Here is a 15,458-nt window from a genome sequence, read left to right as displayed (position 1 = left end):
ACTGTAGTGGAATATAACTTATTCATTATCCGAAGGATAGGGGATAAGTTATGGATCGCAGGGGGTCCGACCGCTGGGACCCCCTGCAATCTCCTGTACGGGGCCGCGGCAGTCTACAGGAAGCTCCGTGCCTTCCCCCACAGGAAGCTGTAGCAGACATGCCCCCTCCATGTATCTCGTGTCGGCCGCCGCGTCATATGTCGACGGAACGCCCCCTTCCTGCGGACTGCCACGGCCCCATACTGGAGATCGCGGGGATCCAAAAGCTGAGCCCCCCGTGATCTATAATTTATCCCCTATCCTTCATATAGAGGATAAGTTATATTCCACTACAGTATTCCTTTAAAGGGGTATTCTGGTGAAAAACTATTTTTTTCATGTCAACTGGCTCCAGAAAGTTAAACAGATTTGTAAATTACTTCTATTAAAAAATCTTAATCCTACCAGTACCAATCTTAATCCTACAGCTGCTGAAGTTGAGTTGTTCTTTTCTTTCTGACAATAGTGCTCTCTGCTGACACCTCTGTCGGTCTCAGGAACTGTCCAGAGTAGGAGTAAATCCCAATAGCAAACCTTTCCTGCTCTGGACAGTTCCTGAGACAGACAGAGGTGTCAGCAGAGAGCATTATTGCCAGACAGAAAAGATCAACTCAACTTCAGCAGCTGATAAGTTCTGGTAGGATAAAAAAAAATTAATAGACGTAATTTATAAATCTGTTTAGCTGTTTAACTTTCTCCATATGACGCGGCGGCCGTAATACCCCTTTAACTTTCCAACTTTTGTGCTCCATTATATTAAGTACTAGAAAGACTGTATTGTGGTAAAGGGGGGACTTTATTTTTATTTATTTTTTAGCATCCTTTTATGTGTTGTAAACAAGGCCTTGTATAGTCTACAATTCTATGGCATACTGTTCATTCTTTTTACATGAATTGCTCTCTGTTAATCCAGAATATCTAATAATCTGGCACTTGTCTGGTCCTGTTGATTCCAGAATAAAGGAATAGTACTTAATAATGTACTGTGTTTATCTTAACCATATCATCCACATACTGTGATTATGGTCATTTAAAACAAGGTAGTAATAAAACTGTAGAACAGTTCTGTAATCCTGTAGAACAGTGTTTTCCCAACCAGGGTACCTCCAGCTGTTGCAAAACTACAACTCCCAGCATGCCCGAACAGCCTTTGGTTGTCCAGGCATGCTGGGAGTTGTAGTTTTGCAACAGCTGGAGGCATTTCTGGTTGGGATATACTGCTATAGAAGGTTAAAGCTCTCTTTTATTCATCCATACTCTGTAACCCTGTTAAATAAATAAAATTATGAATTAATTAATACATAAATAAATACATTAAATAAATGTTAAATAGATAAATAAATACAAAAATATTTAAATACATGTAAAAAACATAGGAAGAGATAAAAAAATTAAAAAATTAAAAACCTGCCAGGATATTTCCAGTGGTTGTTTGAAAACCCAGGGCATCTTTAGACTGAGTCTAATTATGCTTAATCTTTTTGTTGACTTAGGCTAAGTTCACATTTGTGTCGGAGCTCCGTTTGCGGATTTCTGTTGCAGAATTAATTTAATCAGCGGGACCTGAAGAGACAAAAAACTCCTACAAGCAGTATTTTTTGAGCCTGCTAAATAAACACACACCGGACGGAAACCCAACAAACCCCGACAAAAATCAATGGGATTCCCCAGGGTCCATTGTGCTACAAACTGCCCATCTCCATTTTTCGCCTTTGAGCAGAATATGCGACAGAGGCCCTGAGCGGAGCATCCGACGCAGATGAGAAGGAGGCCTTAGTTTTACACCGAGAATGCACACTACAAAGTAGCACATAATTTTGTGCATTTAAAGGGGTACTCTGGCCCTAAGACATCTTATCCCCTATCCAAAGGATAGGAGATAAGATGCCTGATCGCGGGGGTCCTGCCGCTCGGCACCCCTGCAATCTTTCATGCAGCACCCCGTAATCATCAGCATCCGGAGCGGACATCGCTCCGGGTCTGATGAATCACAATCACAAGGCCGGAGTATTGTGACGTCACAGCTCCGCCCCTGTGTGATGTCACACTTCGCCCCCTCAATGCAAGCCTATGGGAGGGGGGAGTGACAGCTGCCATGTCCCCTCCCATAGGCTTGCATTGAGGGGGCGGAGCCATGACATCATAATACTCCTGCCCCGTGATTCATAAGAGGCTTATGATAGCGGGGTGCTGCATGAAAGATTGCAGCTGAAGCAGTCTGCGCTGCTGGATAGCCGTTTATGCGATGACCCCGACATACAAAAGCATTGTATGTTGATGCTGCCTTCAACATGCGATGGCCTCTGAGAGGCCATCGCATGATGAAATTATCGTATGTCGGGGCCATCGTAGGTCGGGGCGTCACTATACTAGCTTCTAAACGGCAGGTTTTATTTTGGGCAGTTCTCATTATGCGTTTGTTACTACCTACCATAAATGGTCCAAGGAAAGTCTTGTCCGGTCTCTTTGGCAAGAGCTTGTCAATGGTATCTGTAACTGTCAACAACAAATACAGTTTACAGGTTCCCTTTAAATACTAAAGTATTTACTAGATTGTATGTACAGAAGGTGCAAATAAAAAGATAATGTGTCTCATCTTTGAGACCCAAAATGAGTCCTTAAGGGGCTAAATGGTTTTCTTAATGCAAAATAAAAGCCGTTGTGTCTGAAATGCTGTATCTAGTGAAAGATTTCCTTTCACACCTATTCATTGGAATAAGGCCAGTGTGACTGTCTTGAAAATATGAGTCATTTATAATTGGCATTTACATTGTGTTAAATACTAAAGCAATTACATGACATCAGTAGGTGGCGAGGTTATTGGTCAGTTCATCATTTTCAGAGCGCCAATTATTATTATTTGTTAACTCCGTGCGTTAAAACTGTAATGATGTCAGGACGACATCAGATAACCATCACTGTGCTTTTCTTACACAATTTTCCTTTCCTTAAAGTGTCAGTAATAGAAATGTACCGTATTTTTCGCCGTATAAGACGCACTTTTTCTTCCCCAAAACTGGGGGGGGGGGGGGGAAGTTGGTCTTATACGGCGAATACACACACCTATCGCGGCGGTCCCTGCAGCCATCAACGTCCGGGACCTGTGGCTAATACAGGACATCACTGATTGCGGTGATGCCCTGTATTAACCCTTCAGATGCGGCGATCAAAGCTGACTGCCGCGTCTGAAGGGAAAGTGACACTAACTCGGTTCAGTCGGGCTATTCGGGACCATGGCGGTGAAATCGCGGCTTCCCGAACGGCTTACAGGACACCGGGAGGGACCTTACCTGCCTCCTCGGTGTCTGCTCCATGCAGGGATCCCCTGCATGGCCGGCGCTCTCCTTCGTCGTCATCACGCCGTCCCGTCATCCAATAGGAGCGGCGTGCGTAGCGACATGATGACGGCAACGTGATGACGGCGACGGAGAGCATGGATCCCTGGGAAGAAGATGTCCAGAGCATCGGGGACACCACGGGGACGCGGCGACAGCAATGGAGCAACATCCAGGGCAGCGGTGACGGGTCCGGAGCGGCGGGGACACGTGAGTATTACCTCCTATACCAGTGGTCTTCAACCTGCGGACCTCCAGATGTTGCAAAACTACAACTCCCAGCATGCCCGGACAGCCTTGGGAGTTGTAGTTTTGCAACATCTGGAGGTCCGCAGGTTGAAGATCATTGTTGGGTTCAGAATCTTTATTTCTAGATTTTGCACCTTTAAAATTGGGTGCGTCTTATATGCCGGTGCATCCTATAGGACGAAAAATACGGTATATTACCACATAGAATATTTAACACTTATCAGCACAATCCATAACTGTAGGTGCAATCTGTTCCTGTAAGATCATCTTCCATTTGCTACATCACCAGTTCCCTGTTGAATATTTGGGCTTAGGTCCTGTTGGAGTCATTTTTTCTTGTGTTTTTTTCCTTTTGATAAAATGCACACAAATATATATGGGGGAGATTTATCAAAACCCGTCCAGAGGTAAAGTTGACCAGTTGCCCATAGCAACCAATCAGATCGCTTCTTTCATTTTCCAGAGGCCTTTTTAAAAATGAAAGAAGCGAGCTGATTGGTTGCTATGGGCAACTGGTCAACTTTTCCTCTCCACAGTTCTTGATAAATCTCCCCCTATAGAGAATAGATATAACTTGACAAAGCGCATACAGCCAGAAAGAGACATAGGGGACGAGGAAGCACCAGAGGACAGATTCCAGGATGACTTTGTGTTGTGGTTTTTTTAGGAGGCATGAGAGGCTGTAATGGCTCTTCATAGTTGTTGTCACTAGAGATGAGCGAACTTACAGTAAATTCGATTCATCATGAACTTCTCGGCTCGGCAGTTGATGACTTATCCTGCATAAATGAGTTCAGCTTTCCGGTGCTCCGGTGGGATGGAAAAGGTGGATACAGTCCTAGGAGACTCTTTCCTAGGACTGTATCCAACTTTTCCAGCCCACGGGAGCACCTGAAGGCTGAACTCATTTACGCAGGAAAAGTCATCAACTGCCGAGCCGAGAAGTTTGTGACGAATCGAATTTACTGTAAGTTCGCTCATCTCTAGTTGTCACCTTTGACTTCTGGTCAGAACCAGGATGACAGTATTGTAAAATCAGAACAGGACTTACATATTTATCAGCCTTCACCTTGCAAATCGTGGCCATGTTTGGGTAGGATGATGCCCTGGAAATAACACCCACGCTGGAGGATTTAGATGAATGCTCAGTATGTAGTATTTGTTTTTATGGTTGCTGAAGGCACTTTTTGTTGTTGTAGCAGCTATGATAACATTTGTTTACACACTGCAAGAAATTTATCACTATTGTTAAAAAGAAATGTCTGTCTGAAAAGTGTTGTTCACCCTGAGGGTGTTCACATTGTCACTGACCGGCATTCAGTGCATGCCAGAAATGAGCATCACACCCACAGGTATTGGCTGGTGGTGACATAAGTCGTACTGTGTAATGTTAACGTGATGAGAACTTACCTGTTCTTCCTGTGGAATCACAATTCATTAATTTCTTCTGAAAAATCTTCTTTTTTTTTTTTTAGGTAAAGTGTTACATTTCTCAATATTGATTACACTCAAAAATTACTTATGAGACCTTGAAAAATATCTAATTTGTGTATGTATACAGGGATAATGAGGTGTAACTTGAAGATCTTGGGTTCACATGCAAACCAGTAAAACGGACCCTAAACTATGATATTTAAAGGGTAACTCTCATTAAAACTAGTTTTTGCTATTGAACTCCTTATGGTAAATAAAAAATATTTCTAATATACTTTGTCTTTAAAAAGATGAAGTTTTGTATGTTTTATTTGTGCTTAAAAAAGCTCAAGAGCACATTTTCCCCCATCTTATACACAGACTTTGGACCGAAGCCCAAACACAGGAAGTGCAGCCTGGAGTGCTGAGGGGGGGTGTCCAGCCTCATCCAATCATAGCTCCTCTCACACTTAACTGCCATATGCTGTTGGTTGGACACACACCTCTCAGCACTCCAGGCTGCACTTCCTGTGTTTGGGCTTCGGTCCAAAGTCTGTGTATAAGTTGGGGGAAAATGTGCTCTTGAGCTTTTTTAAGCACAAATAAAACATAGACAACTTCATTATTTTTTTTAAACAAAGTATATTAGAAATATTTTTTATTTACCATAAGGAGTGAAATAGCAAAAATTTGTTTTAATGAGAGTGCCCATTTAAGGGGGAAACTGCCCTTTTCAGGCCTTCTCAACCTACAGGTCAACTTATGGCCCCCTATAGTTATGCTGAAGATTAAGGGGTTAGTATAGTTATCAAGGTTCATGTGTACCAAACCTTTACCTTGACAATTAACCTACCATAACACAGCCTTCACAATGTCGAGTTGAGGTTTGCTGCCTCATGGTATGTAACGTTTTAAATGTCAATGTAAATTTGCTAAATCTGTATAGCATGGTATACTAGTTATGCAGGCCTCATTCACATCAACGTTAGGAGCTCCGTTCACTGATTCTCTAAAAATGATGAAACTTTAGCATCGAAAACAATTCTGCAGGTCAGGTTTTTCTCTCTCGCTAAAATCCAGAAATATAACGCACATCAAATGGAAACCCGGCGGACCCCATTTATAGTCAGTACAAGCTGTTGGGATCCATTGATTTCCTTTGTGACACTCTCCATCCAGCCCTGTTATCAGCGTCTGTAATGGGAGCTCCGTAATGCTGAAGTGAACATAGCCTTATTGAAGTGCGCAAAGGCTTTCTAGGACTCCCTGCAGCTTAGCTGTGGTCTAAAATATGGGTTTTATATTGGTGTGAATCATTTTAAAAACCTAAATTAGGGATTAAACTTAAAGCTGTACAGGAATATCTTTAACCGATTGTTCAGCTTAAAAATACACCCTTTGAGGATGTTTTGAGTTAATAGAGGGCGCCCTTTAGGATCCCCATCTGATGTCCTGTCCTAAGTTAAATAGATAATCCAATGATTTGAATGGACGTTGTGTAATGTTTAATTTCTCCTGTGGTGGCGCTGCAGAGGAACTGAGCACTTACTGCCAGGTTTCCTCACAGATTACGATGCTAGGAGTTATCAACAACTTAATAACATTGGACCAGGGCTCAAGTCCTGCAGGAACTCATGGGAACGGAGTTCCTGCACTTTTTCCACAGCAGGAACGCAGTTCCCATTAGCAGGAGTCCTGCAGGACTAGCCTTTAAAGGGTTATTCCGCCCCTGGACATGTTATCCCTTATGCATAGGATAAGGAGTGAACTTCGCTCCGTGCCGGATGACTGGTGATGCAGGGCAGAGGCTCGTGACGTCACAGTAATGCCCCCTCAATGCAAGTTTATGGGAGGGGGCGTGACGGCCGTCACGCCCCCTCCCATAGGCTTGCATTGAGGGGGCATTACTGTGACGTCAGGAGCCTTTGTCGCTGCATCCTATGCTGTAAACAAGCACCGGGAGCAGCAGGGAGAACGTGGGGGTCCCCAGCGATGGGACCCCCGGGATCAGATATCTTATCCCCTATCCTTTGGATAGGGTATAAGATGTCTAGTACCCCTTAAAGTGGAAATCTAGCGTTAGTTCCCACACTTTTTTTCCCAGGACTTGACCCCGGCTTGGGACCCTTTAACAAACAGGGATTGTGAACGCCAGGGAAGCCTTTTAATAATATATTATTGGACATGGGAAGGTGTATACTACCATAGAGGAACACAATGGTGCAGTCTTATAGAACAAAGCTGACCAATTGGCTAAAATAAACAGAAAATAGTTTTTATGTATTCTGCTAAATGATTACATAATGATTTAGGAAGTTAAGCAACAATTTACTCTCGGATTGTTTGCTGAGAACTCGCAATGAATCAGATATGAAAACATAATAATTATTATAACAGGGTTATAGTTGCTTGCTCCGGTGTTGCAAGACCTGATAATGAAAACTTCACTTAAAAGGATTACGTATGAAATGTAAAGTTATCTTCTATTACAATTAAATATTTGTTGTGTAAGTTTCACCCGAGTGACACTTCTACATTTACGTCAGTGGAACACATCCTTGAGCAATATTGACGGGAGCTAAGAAACGAATGTATCGAGAAATCTGCTATAGAGGCTTACATTGTAGTTTTCTGTGTACTTTTTTTTGTTAAACAATTTCTTTCACTACAATAATTTCTGGTCACTGCTATGAATTCTTGTAAAGGCCAAACCACAAAAAAATATTCTACATGTGAACATACTTTGAAATTTGACTCCAACTTTCTAGTTGAGCAGACTGACCTGTAAACAAAATAATGTCTTTGTCTAACAAAACCACCGCAACCTACAGAAGAGTACACAAAACCACCACAACCTACAGAAGAGTACACAAAACCACCACAACCTACAGAAGAGTACACAAAACCACCACAACCTACAGAAGAGTACACAAAACCACCACAACCAACAGAAGAGTACACAAAACCACCACAACCTACAGAAGAGTATACAAAACCACCACAACCTACAGAAGAGTACACAAAACCACCACAACCTACAGAAGAGTATACAAAACCACCACAACCTACAGAAGAGTACACAAAACCACCACAACCTACAGAAGAGTACACAAAACCACCACAACCTACAGAAGAGTACACAAAACCACCACAACCTACAGAAGAGTACACAAAACCACCACAACCTACAGAAGAGTACACAAAACCGCCACAACCTACAGAAGAGTACACAAAACCGCCACAACCTACAGAAGAGTACACAAAACCGCCACAACCTACAGAAGAGTACACAAAACCACCACAACCTACAGAAGCGTACAGTCAGAATTGAGGTTCCGTATAAGTTGAGTGATCTTGTGGAGTAATTTTTTTTTTTTAGTAATTTATTTTTCGCCCTATAGGATGCACCGGCATATAAGATTTTAAAGGTCCAAAATCTAGAAAAAAAAGATTCTGAACCCAACAGTGATCTTCAACCTGCGGACCTCCAGCTGTTGCTAAACTACAACTCCCAGCATGCCCGGACAGCCGTTGGCTGTCCGGGCATGCTGGGAGTTGTAGTTTTGCAACAGCTGGAGGTCCGCAGGTTGAAGACCACTGGTATAGGAGGTAATACTCACGTGTCCCCGCCGCTCCAGACCTGTCACCGCTGCCCTGGATGTCGCCCTCCATCGCTGTCACCGCATCCCCGTGGTGTCCCCGACCCTCCGGACATCTTCTTCCCCGGGATCCACGCTCTCTGTCGCCATCATCACATCGCTACGCACGCCGCTCCTATTGGATGATGGGACGGCGTGCGCGACGACGTGATGACGTCGAAGGAGAGCGCCAGCCATGCAGGGGATCCCGGCACGGAGCAGACACCGAGGAGGCAGGTAAGGACCCTCCTGGTGTCCTGTCAGCTGTTCGGGACGCCGCGATTTTACCGCGGCGGTCCCGAACAGCCTGACTGAGCAGCCGGGTTAGTGTTATTTTCGCTTCAGACGCGGCAGTCAGCTTTGATCTCCGCGTGTGAAGGGTTAATACAGGGCATCACCGCGATCGGTGATGTCCTGTATTAGCCACGGGTCCCGGCCATTGATGGCCACAGGTATTCGCCGTATAAGACGCACCAACTTTGCCCCCCCCCAGTGTTGGGGAAGAAAAAGTGCGTCTTATACGGCGAAAAATACGGTAATTCAGTTTGTTTGCATTATGAAATCTTCCATGTAAATCTGTTCCTTTTAAGATAATGAGATTTCACACTATTCATCTGCATTCATGAACTGTAAATTCAGATGAAAGGTCATCTGCCAATTACGGTGATAGTGTGTTCTGAGCGTCGCTCGAATTACAACAGGTGGTAAAGTATAGGAAAAGAAATTCCCTGTAAATGCTATAGGATTGTTTTTAAATTCAAGTTTTCTGTAGAACTAACAGCTAAACATTTTGATTTCAACTTAAAAAACAAACAAAAAAAAACTATATTTAAGAATAAGGTGGAATAAAGCTATTTGTGTACCCCCACAGTCTTGTGAAAAATTAAATTAGAAATAAGTATAAGAATTGACTAGATGAAATGTCTGGATTGTATTTGTAATGTATGTTGTAATGTTGGATTACAAATGGGGGTCATCACTCAAAAGCAATATGATTACATGTTAGTATCTAATCCTATTACCCCGATTTTCCACTCACTCCCAAAGGTTCACAAGGACCCATTCCCGCCACCCATGAGACCCATCGTGGCGGGCATCGGCTCTTTAAATGAACACTTGTGTGAGTGGGTGGACTCTATTCTTCAGCCTCTTGTACCGTTATGCCCCAGTTACATTAAGGACAGCCAACATTTACTATCCATTGTGGACCAAATAAAATGGAATAATTCCTATTCTTGGCTCACAATGGATATTGAATCTTTATATTCATCATTACCACATGCCTTGTCAGTACAAGCAGTTTCGGATGTCATGGATCTGTTTTCCATTTACAGTTCCGAATTAAAATCATTCACATTGGAGGCATTGCATTACATTCTATCACATAACTTCTTCATGTTTGAGGACCAATTTTTCCTACAGAAAACAGGAGCTTCAATGGGGGCAAAATCCTCCCCATCTGCAGCTAATCTTTATGTTTTTTGGTGGGAACTCCAATATATTTTCTGTGAGGAAAATCCCTTTTTTTCAGACATTGTGTGGTACGGCCGCTTTGTGGATGACGTGATCATCATATGGTCGTCCACACAAGACCGTGCACACAAGTTTATTGATTATTTCAACAACAATTTTCACAATTTGTTTTTTACTTTTTCCTGGCATGAAACAAAGGTTCCATTTTTGGATATCTTTCTTTCTGCGGAAAATAACATTGTGCATACATGCACATACAGAAAACCCAGTGCTGGCAATACTTTACTGCGGGCAGAATCATGCCATCCTCAACATACCATAAAATCTGTTCCCGTAGGTGAATTTACTAGAGCAAAACGCAACTGTTCTTCTCTCCATTCATTCAATTTGGAATCCACCTTGGTCACTACAAGGTTAAGGGATAGAGGTTATCCATGGTGGACCATAGATCGGGCTCGATCTATAGTCAGTGGTAAAGAAAGGAATTCCTTGCTGGTACCCAAAACGCAACGTGTGAATGCACCTGTGAGTGCATCCAAAGTTTGCTTTGTTACCACTTATAGCAACGAATATCATCAAATTCTAAAAATCATAAAAAAATATCTTCCCATTTTAGACCAGGATCCAACTCTGGCTAAAATTCTTAAAAATGGATGTAATTTTTCTTCCAGGAAAGCACCCACACTGGGTGGCATGCTATCTCCTAGCATGTTACCCAGTGTGCGTGCACGAGCCGACAATTGGCTCAAAGTTAAAGGTTTTTTTCCTTGTGGCAACTCAAGATGTGTTGTTTGCAGATATGCCGATAAGTGTAAATTCACACCTGGACTTTCTGCTCAACACAGCTTGCCCATAAAATCCTTTATAAACTGCCAAACTACCTTTGTGGTATATAGGATTTGTTGCAAATTTTGCAACCTTTCCTATATAGGAAGCACTAAACGTCCGCTTAAAATCAGGATTCAGGAGCACATTAGAGGTATTTTAAATCCCCATCATGTTAATATATCTAGTGTTTCAAAACACTTTTGTGATAAACATAACCGTGACACATCCCACTTTTCATTCCATGGTATAGAATTGGTTCACAAGCAGAAACGAGGTGGTGATAGGGTTAAAACCCTTCGCAACAGAGAAATCTTTTGGATATATAATTTACGCAGTTACCAGCCGTATGGTCTAAATTTTAGATCTGATATTATTCTGTATTATGATTAGTCCCACACCTCTTTTCTGCAATATTATACCAATTCCACACTTTACCTTTAATTATGCAGCATTCTATTATGTTAGCATATAAAACTCTGTAATATGCAACATAACTTATTTGTATTTGTGCTTTTGTGCATGTTTGTAACATTTTCTTGTTAAGCTTGTTTGATGTTTTCACAATGTTCGAGCTATTGAGGGTTAATGGACTTTTTTCCATTAGCCAGTCAAGCTGCACCTGTGAAACACCATATAAAAAGGTGGCTAATCTCCACCCAACTATCTGTTTGACAAAGGGTCACGTGACCCGAAACGCGTCACATCCTATCCGGAGTGCCGGTATGTGTACTATCCTGTTACCTTTGTATACCTCTTGAATAAATCTGAAGACTGTGCGCTGGCTCCTGCTTTCTTTTCTTCATATGTTAGTGTATTGTATGTAAGCTGGGTGGTCACTCATCAGTTAGCACTGTTAAAATACCGTATGTGAGGTGTGCTGTTCCATTGAATTTATTGGAGTTAAAGGGGTACTCCGGTGGAAAACGTTTTTTTTTTTTTTTAAATCAACTGGTGCCAGAAAGTTAAACAGATTTGTAAATAACTTTTATAAAAAATTCTTAATCCTTCCAGTACGTATTAGCGGCTGTATACTACAAAGGAAATTCTTTTCTTTTCGGATTTTGTTTTGTCACGACCACAGTGCTCTCTGCTGACACCTCTGTCCATTTTAGGAACTGTCCAGAGCAGCATATGTTTTCTATGGGGATTTTCTCCTGCTCTGGACAGTTCCTGACATGGACAGCGGTGTCAGCAGAGAGCACTGTGGTCGTGACAGAAAAAAAATCCCAAAATAAAAGAATTTCCTTTGTAGTATACAGCAGCTGATAAGTACTGGAAGGATTAAGAATTTTTAATAGGAGTAATTTACAAATCTGTTTAACTTTCTGGCATCAGTTGATAAAAAAAAAAAAAAAAAGTTTTCCACTGGAGTACCCCTTTTAATTGCAATATTTACTGTATATCTTACTGGTTTTAACAAAATTTTGTGTATGTTTACACTTGATTTAGGCTGTATAAAGGGGTATTCTGGCCTTATACCTCTTATCCCCTATCCAAAGGATAGGGGATAAGATGTATTATCGCAGTCCCCGGCATTCTGTGCCAGGTGCTGCCTCCGAGACGTGCCGTCACGACCACGCCCACTCATGACGTCACACCACGTCCCCTGCAGTCATGTCTGTGGCAGGGTGCGTAACGGCCATCATGCCCCCTCCCATAGACATGAATGGAGGGTGTGTGGCATGAAGTCACAAGGGGGCGTGACTGTGACGTCATGTCTCGGAGGCAGCGCCTGGCACAGAATGCATTTGGAAAGGAGATAAGATGTATGAGGCTGAAATACCCCTTTAACCCCTTAAGAACGAATCCATTTTTTACCTTATAGGGGTACCCTGCTGCTCAGCGTGATGTCATGAGGGGGTGGGGCTATGACATCACAAGCTCCCAGTGTCGACTCCAGCGTTCGGAACTGTTTGTTCCAAACTCTGAGCAGCAGAGTACCCCTTTAATGACTAGGCTCTTTTTTTTAAATTTATTTTACATGTGTCTCTTTAAATGGTAATAACTTTAGAACGCTTTTCTAAGCGGAGAGATTTTGAGATAGTTTTTTCGTGACATATGGTACTTTATATAAGTGGTGCATTTTTGTTGACACATGAAGGATTTTTTGTGAAAAACTTGCAAATATTGTGAAAAACTGGAAATTTTCTGGTGTTTTTTTATTATTATTTACTTTATGGTGTTCACTGTGCCGTAAAAAGTGATGTTATATTTATTCTGTGGGTCGGTACAATTATGGTGATATCCATTTTATATAGCTTTTTATGTTCTGCTTCCTTTTTCTGAGTATAATTCTTTTTTTTCCCTTTTTTGTGTTATCTTTATTTTTCGTCCGACACCATTGAGTGAGAGCTTATTTTTGGCAGGATGAGCTGTACTTTTTATTGGTATGAGTTATGTGATACATTCTACCTTATTTTTATGCTTCATACTTTTATTGACAAACTTTTTTTTTCACTCTTTACAGGTTATACTATGCTGCAATACATTTGTACTGCAGCACAGTATGAACTGATCAGTTGCACACAGCCTGTGCGATCCAGCCTTCCGTAGCAGGCAGACAGGAGGTCATCATCTGACCTCCTGCTGCCATAGCAATCAACAGCAACCCGCAATTGTGTCGCCACGCCGCCATTGGTGAACAGGGGGAGCTCCCTCCCTCTGTCACCGGCAATCAGTGCTGTGGTCAGATTGACCGCAGCACTGAAGTGGTTAACTGTCAGGATTGGAGCTCCTGACAGCTGCAGAGGGTGCCCAGCGATACGCGATCGTCGGTCCAGCCTCCATGCACTGTCTGCACGCTCACGGCACAGTGATCGGGAATGGACGTATATATACATCCATTTGCGTTAAAGGGGTACTCCGGTGCTAAGAAATCTTATCCCCTATCCAAAGGATAGGGGATAAGATGCCTGATGGCGGGGGTCCTTCTTCAGGGGACCACCGTGATCTTTCACGCAGCACACCGTTACCATCGGCCCCCGGAGCATGTTCGCTCCGGGTCTGATGACTGCCGATCACGGGGCCGGAGTATTGTGACGTCACAGCTCCGCCCTGTGTGATGTCACGCTCCGTCCCCTCAGTGCAAGCATATGGGTGCTGATGGTAACGGGGTGCTGCGTGAAAGATCACGGGGTTCGCTAGCGGTGGGGCCCCCAGCGATTAGGCATCTTATCCCCTATCCTTTGGCAGGGATAACCAGCTTATTACTGGTGTATGGGGGGCTTAGGTGCTTTCCCTGTTGATAGCTGAGCAGTGGTTACCATCTTGTCTGACGGTCTAGGTCCTCACTAGCATATTGGTCATCAAAACTAATGACACCAAAAGCTGTGGAAATGGACCTAGAAATAATGATAAAAAATACCTATGTCTGCAGAATGGCTCCATATGGATGATGATGTTTTTGATAAGGGTCACAGGTTCCCTTTAGGGTAGGGTCATACGTGCCGTACTTTGCTGCGTATATGCTGCTGCATATTTTCCTACCCATTGAAGTCAATGGGTAGCAAAATCAGCAGCGTATTTTTCTACCCATTGGCTTTAATGGGTAGGAAAATATACAGCAGCAGATATGCAGCAAAATACGGCCCGTGTCCCTACCCTTAAAGCATTACGCAAACACGCTCTTGCAGCAGGATATCTGTGTAATGCTCCTACAGCTTCACAGCCCAAGACTACAGTGGTCAGGATACAGATTTGCCTGAAGTACCACAGACTTTCATAAGACTTCAGGCAGATCTGTATTGTGACCGCTGGAGTCTCAGGCTCCAAAGTTGTGGGAGTTCTAAACAGAAATCCTGCCGCTGGAGTGTGTTTACAGTTACACATTAAAGGGGTACTCCTTTAATCTTAATCCTTCCAGTACGTATCAGCTGCTGTATGCACCACAGAAAGTTCTCTTCTTTTTCATTTCTTTTCTGTCTGACCACAGTGCTCTCTGCTGGCACCTCTGTCCATGACAGGAACTGTCCAGAGCAGGAGCAAATCTCCATAGCAAACCTATCCTGCTCTGGACAGTTCCTGACATGGACAGAGGTGTCAGCAGAGAGCACTGTGGTCAGACAAAAAAGAAATTCAAAAAGAAAAGAACTGCCTGTGAAGCATACAGCAGCTAATAAGTACTGGAAGGGTTAAGATTTTTAAATAGAAGTAATTTACAAATCTGTTTAACTTTCTGGCACCAGTTGATTTAAAAAAGAATGTTTTCCACCGGAGTACACCTTTAAGGGTATCGTCACACATATCTGCTGCTGCATAATTTCCTACCCATTGAGGTCAAACCAATTTTATTTACTTTGATTTTTGCTCTGAATTTAGGTGAATATACAATTTATTATACAAAATAATTGTGCACTTTCAAGTGACTATTCTAATTCCAGTAACACTGCCATTTACTACATCATTAAACGTAGCGAGTTTCATGTGGTAGAATGATGGATGAGCAGTCACCCTGACACTTTGAGCTAAGGCTTAGGTGGCTTTT

At 42.7% G+C, this 15,458-nt stretch overlaps 1 protein-coding gene and 1 long non-coding RNA gene across 4 annotated transcripts in view; one reads left to right on the top strand and one right to left on the bottom strand.

Annotated features, from left to right (window-relative positions):
* ARID5B (AT-rich interaction domain 5B) overlaps positions 1-15,458 on the top strand; it is a 338,170-nt gene that overhangs the window by 50,468 nt on the left and 272,244 nt on the right. Inside the window, exon 1 of one of the 3 annotated variants that reach the window (XM_056529838.1) lies at positions 4,646-4,771. The exons of 1 other annotated variant lie outside the window; for it this stretch is intronic. The gene's annotated coding sequence lies outside the window, so the exon portion shown is untranslated. Of the gene's footprint in view, positions 1-4,645; positions 4,772-4,862; positions 4,976-15,458 lie in introns of those variants that run through there. One more of the 3 variants, XM_056529839.1, reaches the window with a different exon arrangement.
* On the bottom strand, positions 1,224-4,804 carry LOC130282013 (uncharacterized). The gene is made up of 3 exons (XR_008846210.1): positions 4,675-4,804; positions 2,471-2,535; positions 1,224-1,305 (listed from the first exon to the last, which is right to left on the bottom strand). It is a non-coding gene; the product is annotated as an uncharacterized LOC130282013 (long non-coding RNA).

This window comes from Hyla sarda, chromosome 7 (assembly GCF_029499605.1).
Source record: "Hyla sarda isolate aHylSar1 chromosome 7, aHylSar1.hap1, whole genome shotgun sequence".
NCBI classification, from domain to species: Eukaryota; Metazoa; Chordata; class Amphibia; order Anura; family Hylidae; genus Hyla; species Hyla sarda.
Note: the sequence above shows the minus strand (reverse complement) of the source record. Positions and strands in the feature narration are given on the sequence as shown.